Source organism: Phaethon aethereus (assembly GCF_964289735.1).
Source record: "Phaethon aethereus genome assembly, chromosome: 16".
Taxonomy (NCBI): Eukaryota; Metazoa; Chordata; class Aves; order Phaethontiformes; family Phaethontidae; genus Phaethon; species Phaethon aethereus.
The window spans coordinates 13,096,352-13,105,595 of NC_138592.1; positions in this window are offsets into that span (position 1 = coordinate 13,096,352).

Sequence of the window (9,244 nt, forward strand, 5' to 3'; positions counted from 1 at the left end):
GAGAGGGCAGGAATTAACTGGCGCTCTGTTTTCTAGAGACTATTCCCAAGAAAGTTTCTTACCGCTTTTGCTGGGCCGAGCTGTTGCTTTGCCTCCCAATGTATAAATGTCCAAGCATTTTCTGCTGTTTTTCCCCCTCCAAGCAGTTGTGCTTGCTCAAAGTGCCCCTTTCCCCCAGGCTTTAATCCTGCAGCAAAGTCTGAGTTGTAGAAGATGTCGGTGCAGGGGTGAGCGTGGCAGAAGGAACCCAAGGGCTGGAGACTGCTGAAGCTCTGCGTGAGTTTTGGGTCAGGGCTGGCCTGGAGCTGAGCCAAGTCCCCAGTGCTGGTGCAAGGTATTTTTGTGAGCCGCCTCATGGAATTGTTCTCACAATGGCCCTACGAGGCAGAGAAATACGACGACGTGAGGGGAGATGCGGTGTGCGGGCGTCTGCGCTGGGGAGCCTGGACCGCTGCTCTTCAGCTCTAACCATGGAGCAACGTGGTCCTTCTGTAATGGGACAGAAAATCGAGGGAAAAACCCTGCAGAGGCAAACCTGAATTTCTGGAAAAACATCATCTCCGCACCCAGGTGCTGATGCAGGCTCTGTGCTGCGGGGGAGCAGCATCGCCAGCCCGTGGGGCAGGGAGGGAGGGAGGGATGCACAAGCGCCCCAGGCTCCCAGGGGGTCCCTTTGCAGGAATCGCCTTTCCTAGCCTGGCGTTCCGAGAAAAGCAGCACTGGCATGTGGGACGAGGTGCTTCAGCTTTGTTTTTATTTGCTGAAGGAGGGATCTTCCAGCCGCTGCGTACTTAACGGCTTCCTAGGGCCGTTCATTAACCTGACAAGCCGACCAGCGAACCCAGAGCAATGATTCTATCTGCTCGCCAGGATGTCTCTTTTTACCCCAATAAACTTTCCCCCTCCTTCTAGCTCAGCTGATGAATCTGCCCTGAGATGCAGAGAAAGGTATCTCCAAACTAATGAATCCAAATCAAAAGATTTGTGAGCAGCACGTTCCAGCCACAGAAAGACATGAGAAAGAACATCGTTCCTGAAAGCGCTGCATTATTGATTAAGCGTTTGTGATCCATAAAATATAGTAACAACGTGGGGCTGGCTGCAGAATGAATTCTACCAAAAAGGTCGTCGTTTTATCACCTCTGATCCTCAAGGACGAGGGTAAAGTAAGTTACACTAAAGAAAGAGCAGGAATTCATTTGTATAGTAATGGTTTTTGATGACTCACAAAGGTTATTTTATGATTAGCCATCTAATTATAAAATGGCCAACAATTTCATCTTACCCAAATCTGCATCAGCTAAATTATGAAATGCCCTTGTTTTATGCAAATTCTGGAAATATTGCTTCTCTAACCTCCCAACCCCACTGTCTGTCAATAAAGCTTGCGTGGAGCATAAATCTTAGGGCAATGCCAGAGCTCGATTCAACTGCAAATAAAATGTGGTGAATTAATTCTGCAGGAGTACCCAGTGGGTGGTGAACGACGGCGGAGGTGTGAGCGTGGGGCAGAGATGGGTGCCTAACCCCATGGCGTGGCTCGAGCTGGGCTGCCCCGTCTGGGGAGGTGCTGGGGCCGGCACCAGGAGGTAGGAGAGATGCGTATTTCTAGGGAATGGTTCATTGGTCATCCGAGGGACTGGAGATGTGAGATGCCCTCACACTCAGGCTGTGCAGGCGCTGGAGGATAGCTGCCCTGTGTTGGCTCTGCTGCACGCTCCATCCCTCCTCACCCTTGGAACCACCCATTGGTTTCTCTCTGCTTTAATTTCTCTCGGTCAGCTGGGGTCAAGCATATTTTTCTCTCTGTATCCTCCACGTTGCAGGTAGATGGCTCTGAGGAGCATTGCTGAACGGTCCCGTAGCAATGGGCCATGAAGTACAAGTTCCTGCCGTGGCTTGCCCCCTCCCAACGCTGCACCGAGAGTGGGCGGGGGAAACTGAGGCACGGGTCTCTGCCCTAGGGTCCTACCTCCCACAGGGCTCGTGCATCCCTGCCTCGGCGCACGGGCAATGCTTCATGTGGACAGCTTATGGTCTCTGGGCAAAAGTGCAAGTTCCAGGGACCATCAGATAAGGATATTCTGGACGGTGCTGGACACAGGCTCATTTAACTCTGTGATCGCTAATGAGCTGCCAGACAAGGGCCAAGGTGCGGGGTGGGCTGCTGTGACCCCCGGGCAGCCTCGGGGTGAGCTCCAGAGCACATGTGCTGCTGCGCGGGGGGACCTGCAGGGCGCTCCAGGGATTGAATGAGTCTTTACAGAGAGCGGTGGCGTTAGCGGCAGAGATCAGGCTGGGCAGGGAACGAAACCCATCAAACGTTGTCCCTCGCGCTCTGTGGTCCGCAGCTGGCAGCGAGCTCTGGGCACAGTAAGCTTTATGGCTTGGTTACGGTGTCCTTCCTTAGATGTGAGATGTGCTAAAAAAATACTTGACCTGTGGACGGTACAATTTAAAGCACAGTCAACGCAGGTATTAAAAGTGACTGTTGCAGCTTTTGTAACCTCAGAAGTGTTCTGGAAATGGGTGCCAGCAGCAGAAAGGCGATGTGAGGGTAGAGCAGCTGCTGGCACAGTGCCTGCTGACTCTTCCTTCCGTTTGTACCGACCAAGAGCCCAGCCCGTCGTACATGTCAACGTGAAGAAATGGCAGCATGGCCCCCTGGTTTGTGTGATTTTGAAGACTTGGACTCTAAGCATGTAGAGAAAAGTGTCCTGAAACATCTGCCTATGACAGAAATCACATGGATGGGTATGGGGCGACTTGCATGCCTTGAAATCCCAGTGGGTGCGGCGTTTCCGGCAGTGCGAGCTGAGGAGCTTTGGTGTAATTAGAGGTGGACGTATCTAAGACTTGGATGTAGATGGGCATGGGACTATGCAGAGCTGTTGTAGAAACACTCTGTGTGTATTTATGACTTCTTTGCTTGCGAGAGATGCTGATTCCTCATGCTTGAACTTTGTAACTTACTTAGTTTTTAGCTCTCTAAAACAGAACATCTTGGCTACTCCTGGGAGAGGACCTTCCTTCCAGTGTGCGCAACTTCTCTTGTAGCACTGGGGAAGGCAATACTGAAATAAAACAGTCTGAGGCCGGTGATTCTTGCAGAGCAGGATGGAAAAACCCCACGTGTCTTCCATTCACCAAATCAGGGGTTTGGTTTTTTTGCTACCATTTAATGTTCCTGTTAAAACAAGCCTCTAATGACGGTCTTGTGCTCGTATCCCCGGGATCGGCTGGGTCTGGGTGAGCTCCGGAGGAGGAGATGGTGAGAGCAGAGGGAGTGCAGTGGGAATTAGGAGCTGGTCTGGGAAACCCTGGAGGGTTTTCCAACGGGACACCTCGAACTGGCGGTTGCTTTGGGTCTCTGCAAGAGCAGCTCGTGGCCCCGGTGGGGCTCCCGGCAGAGGCAGGGATCTGCCACGGCAGGGATGGGGGTCTTGGTGCCGGAGGCAGGGAGAACAGCAAAGGAAGAGAAGAAACACTAGAAAAGGAGGAGGAAAGGAGGGCTATAAAGGTTAGGCCCAATTAGATACGTGCCCTTTAAACATCAGATCCTATTAAACACTCCTGGTTTAAAACCAGGCCCTATTATATGGTTGCAGCTTCCAGACAAAGTCCTGTTAAGCAGAGCTGCTTTGAAATCCAGTGCCTCAGACACAGCCATTATGAAGATCAGGCCCTTATTAAATGTATTCAGTTTGAAGATTAGGCCCTGTTAAACACAGGCAGTTCAAAGCTGGCCTCCAATTAAGCAGGGGTGGTTGGAGAACCGGAGCTTGTGGGGAGAGGGGGACCCGTGGAGCAGCTCCGTGCATCTGCAGTTCCTCCCAGGTGGGAACGAGCCTCTGGCCAGTGGTGGGCAGGATGCTTGTGCTCCCGCCCGTATGTTCTGAGTTACCCCAAATTGGTCCTTCAGCATAAAGGAAGGTAGAGTGGTCTCCAAGGCTGGTTGGAGACCAGAGGCTTGAGGCTTCAGGAGAGGATTGGAGTTGATGCTCACAGGAACAGCTGGGAACTGGGGGAATATTGCTGGCTGGATCTGTGGCTTGAGAAATTGGGGGATTAAAAGGGCACCCTGAGCTTTCTCTGACTTTCAGAGATCTGTCAGTGGGCTGTAACATCTGAGCTCCTCAGACCTGGGTAGGACCCAGGGCTGTACCCAGATGTGGTGGTCGTGCGGATGGGGGAGGTATGTTCTGGATAGCCCCAAGGTTTTCAGGTGTCCGGTGAGGTGTGGGTTACGAGGACATGTGGGCACTCCCCTGCCTTCTGAGACCCAGAGAGCATGGCTTGGCCTGAGGTCTGTGGTTTGGGCGTTTGGGACCACTGCCGTCAGCACCAGCCTCCCTTTTCTGCCGGTCACCATGACGCGTAGGGCAGCCCCGCGCCTGCTCCAGACCAGCCGGCTTGGGAGCCAGTCCTGGTTTTGCTGCAGGATTGCACAGCTCCTCCCGATTTCTTGTGTGGGCGTCACGCCTGCTCGCCTTGTTAACGCGCGCGGTTAAGAAATATGTCTCGGTGGTGACCTGGGGGAGATGATGGGGACGGCGGTGGCATCTGGTCCAAGCTCCCTTCCCTGGGGCCCCAGGTCTCTGTGGTGGGTAGCCCAGAGCTGTTGAGCCTTGGCTGGGGGTGACTTGCTTACACGGCTAACGTTTATTTTCCCACCAAATATCATCGACCGTCTCTCCTCACCCTGCTTTGTGCCACCTCCCCGTGTTCGTCACGGTGCCGCTCCTGCTCTGCTTTCACAGTGTGGGAGGCACAAAGGTGTGAAGAGCAAGAAGGGTCATTTTCCACCTGGTTCCCACACCGGTGCGGGTCAGTGAAGAGCCCTTCAGATGCTCTTGCAAACCTTACTGGCATCATTGCGATTTGTTTCCGGTAGGATCAGATAACTTTTAATTAGTGCTGGGTGCTTTTATCTTTCATGGAGCAAAGGGATTTTGCCATCTGGATTTTAGCATATGAAATATTAACTTAAATATATATTTTAAATTTTTGTATTAAATTTTATATAACAGCACAGTATTAATATTAAAACTTTAATACAATGTAAATGTCAGAATGAGTTGTAGTGATAAAACCTAATCGAAATGTATTTACCTCCCTGTTGCACTTACAATAGCAAAAGATTTTCAAGTGAAAACAGTTTCTTTTCACTTTTCAACAGAAGCACTCTTTCTTCGTTCTGTAAGAAACCATTCCATTGGAGGCTGTTTTGGTTTTTCTCTTTACCGCTTCTAATTTGCGTGACTTGAAGATCCAGGGCTTTAATGAGCGCCGAGGCTAAGACCTGTGGTGATAGATGAGAGTGCTGTCAACTCTCCTATCTTCTCATCCTCATCCTTCCTCCCCTGTTTGCTCCTCTCCCTCCCCTCTTCCGCTCCGAGGGAGGAGGTGGCCGTGGCCAGTGGTGGCCGCGAGGTTGGTGGGAAGGCTGGCAGCTCTGTCGTGCTGGGCGATGCTCGGAGGGGCCAGAGAAAACAAGCAGCCCCTTCTGCTCCAGCCTTTGCGGGGCTCAGGCGGCACGAACGCAGCCCAAGCTGTCTCTCGGAAGCCACGGCGAGGGTGCGTTTGCTGCGGGCACGCCTGAAATGCTGCCTGCGGCCAGGCGGGGAAGCTGCCCCGAGCCACGGGGAGGCTCGAGAGGATGCTTTGAGCCACCAGCAGCGTGAGATGAGACTTTGGGGCAGGGATGGAGCCCTGCTCTGGCCCAACCCGTCTCCTCGTGCTGTTTGGGCCTGTTGCTCGGCTGCGTAGCAGGAGGGGGATGAAAGAGCCTCCTCTCGACCCCCAGCTGCCCTCCCCCGCCAGTGAGGCTGACCCCTTAGATCTCGAGGAAAGAAGTGGGGAAAAACTGCAAACGAGCCCCTGGGAGGCGGCGGGGGAAGGTCGCGAGGATGAGGGGCCGGGGGTCCCCGCGCTGCTGGCGAGGCGCGCGCTGGGCCAGCGGGGCTGTGCTGGCGCAGTCCGGCGGAGCGGAGGCGCGGTGGAAATGTCCGAGCTGGCTCGGGGTGGGCCCGCGGCACCCCAGAGCCCCCGGCAGCTCTGCTGTAGTGACAAGGCGGGCTGCAGCCGAGGGGTGCCTGGGGACCTGTCCCGGCAGGGCAGGATGGCCGGCCTGGCCACTGTCCTGGCCGTACTTGGGGCGTCCCGGGGACGCAACAGCCCTGTCCCACGGGCGCAGGCCGCCGGGACGGGCCGCGCGCCGCCCAGGCTGGCGGGGCGAGTGTGGAGCAAGCAAATCTCTCGGTACAACACTTATGCGCACGCGGTTTCCTTTATATTTCATCTTTTTATCTACGTTCTTTTTTGAAGGAGCAGCGGATGAAAGAGCCCACCGCTCGCATCAAGCCCCTATCAAGTGCATTAAAGGGAGTGTTTTTGGCTTTATGGTTTGCTTTGAAGGAAGCAGTGGCAAAATGAGCTAGGAAGGCATGAAAGACACCCCAGCTAGTTTAGCTGCATTTCCAGTGTCAGAAATCCGTTCTCTGAAGTAATTAAGATGCAGGTGTTTGAAAAGGGTGTGTGAGGCCGCGCCGTTAAGGTGCGCTTCAGCTCAGCTTCTTGGCTTCTGCTGCGCCCCAGGGGCAGCTGCGGACTGCCCCAGATTACCCCTTCCACTCGAAACGAGCCACAGGCTTTTGGGATGGTGGGGACAAAGGTGGAGATGCAGAAACATTTCAAAAGCTTGCCTCCGGATAGACCTTCTGTTTTAAATTCCTTCTCCTTATTGACCGCAATAAATCAGATGCGACGGCTCCCCGTATCCGGGATAAGATTGTGGGCCGGGCTGGTGCGATGGCTGAGCAGGGTGATGTGCGGAGGTGCTGCAAGGCTGGGCTCTCCGACCTTCTAGCAAACTGATTCCCCTGTGTCGCTGGATTTGGGACCAGCATTTACTAACGGGGCAGATCGCACGTCACAATTGCACATATCTTAAGCAGGGAGATGTGGCGATTTCATATTTTCCTGTGTGTGAGCTGTAAGTCATAGCCCTTGTGTCTAAACATGTGAAGGTTGATAAAACCGAATAAAACATGAATTCCCATCGGCAGAGATGGTTGCCGATGGCGTGCCAGCGAGCTCCTTGGGGTGGGACCATGCTGTGCAGTGCTCTGTGGGTGGGGTCCCTGATCTCGGTGCCCTGCTATGTTCATGGACGTAGCAAATATCATCTATCCAACAAATACCATCTGTTGCCCTCCTGTCCACCTGCCAGGAAGGAGACGATGGAGCTCGGTGGAGCTCCCCAGTTCTCCTTGTTGGTCCCTTCCAGTGGGCACATGTGCAATCCCTTGACTGAGTGGGCAATTTTAAGACTAATCAATTGAAGGAACTTTTGCTGCAGGGTGTCATTAACCCCGGTTTTTCCATCTCTGCTGAGGGAAATCAAAGCTGTATGTAGCTTCTTTGGACAAGTATGGAGTAATTTTACAGCCAATAAACAGCCTTTCCTGTTGTTATGGGCTCAACTGTTTTGGTGGTCATAGCTCATCCATATGAGTTTCCATATGGTGGAAACTTATCCACTGAGGAGGTAGTGGAAAGGGGACTATAGGTACGTCCTGTGGGACTTGGGCGAAGACCAGGGGACAGGGTCTCGGGCACAGAGGCAGGGCCCCAGAGCACGCAGCACTTTGTTTCTGTAGCATCTCGTAGTGGAAGCAAGTGCTCCTCATGGGCAGAGGGATGCTGCTGAGGCCAGCGTGGCACCCGCAGCCATGGGGATCAGCACGCAGTGGCTTTATTTCATCGTTTCTGAAATGTGGAGGAATATAAAAATCTAAGTGATAGCTGGAGTTTGATTTTATGGGTGGAAGGGGAGCGTTGTACTTTTCACTGCTAGCCACAGAGGGGCTGAAACTAAGTTGAACCCAGAAGCTTAATCTGGTTTTAACAAGCTGGGAAGAGCTGGCGAGGAGGAGTGGTTAGCAGGAGGCGAGGGAGGGGATGCCGGCTGCCCCAGGAGGCGAGCACTGGCCTCCGGTTTCAGCCTGGCCTCCGGGAGCAGGGACTGGCCCCGACTCCCCTCGCTGCACGTGCGCATGTGCCAGACCCGGAGTTGACCTCCTCTCCTTGGGGCGCGCTGTCCTGCTCGGCGTGATGCTGGCCGGCACCTCACCCAGCTTCAAACCAAGTGTGGGGGTTGGATGCTGTGCAGCCCAACGAGTCTGGGCTAATACACCCAGCTGAGCAGCAGCCTGGCTGAAACCACTTGCTAGCAAACCTGCTATTTTATCTAGGGATACTCTATTTTTTTTTTTTCTTTCCCCAGCACTAATCGCCCGAGATGGCCCTGTGCAATGCGGGCAGAAATAGCCCCATGTAGTTCCTGGCTAAGAGGCACCAGGGAGGGTTGGGCACCAAAATACAGATCAGTGGGAGCATTAGGTTTGCCTCCAGCTTTGTACTTGGGTAGCTTTGGGGACCGCTGAGTCTTCATCTCTATGGGTACAGCTGCTATTTCTCTCTCAGCCCAGGCAGGGACGGGCCGTTCGGTATAAGCCTGTGCCTTGAGGAGTGGTGGCTGCTGAGCTGATGAGAAATCTGCCTTTAAATTGGAGGCATTTGCAAGCGTGGCTCGCTGGACTTCTAGGGAAAGAGTATTGAGCTGCTGTGCTGTTGATTTAGACGTTTACCTGGGGTTTGCAGTGTCACTCCTCTTCCTTTGCGTTTGCTCTGGGGCTCTGCTGGTGTGTATTGCCAGGAGCTATTCCCTCATTTCCCTGGGAAGGGGAGCGGGGTAGCGCTGGCACAGCTTCAGCGTGCTCCCCTGGGGCCGGGCTCACACTTTCAGGGTGAAGCTTGTTCACAGAGCCTGCTGCAGTACAGCACTGTCCCAGCAAAGACATTTATTTTCCTCCTTCCAGGCTCAATTTTCCACTGTGGAGTTCCACAGAAGACAGAGAACATCTGCTGCAACCTCTCCGTAGTATCACCTTGCAATCACATGCAGAGAAAGCAAGGATTTGAAGGGGACAGCAATTTTTCAAGGAAACTTTGAAGCTCCTCCTCTTTGCTGGATGATGGCATGTCCCAGGACATCGCTAAGAGGAGGTGTCATGAATGCTAATGACCTAAAAAAGGCCACCAAGAAGAAACTCCTTCCTCCAGATGCTGCTTCAGCATCTCTTGCTGGCTGGTGATCCCCCTGGTCCTCCCCCCTTGCCCTGCGGAAGGAGCGGGTGAAGAACAGCTGAACACCGCAGCTCCCGGGCTCACCCCAGCCTCA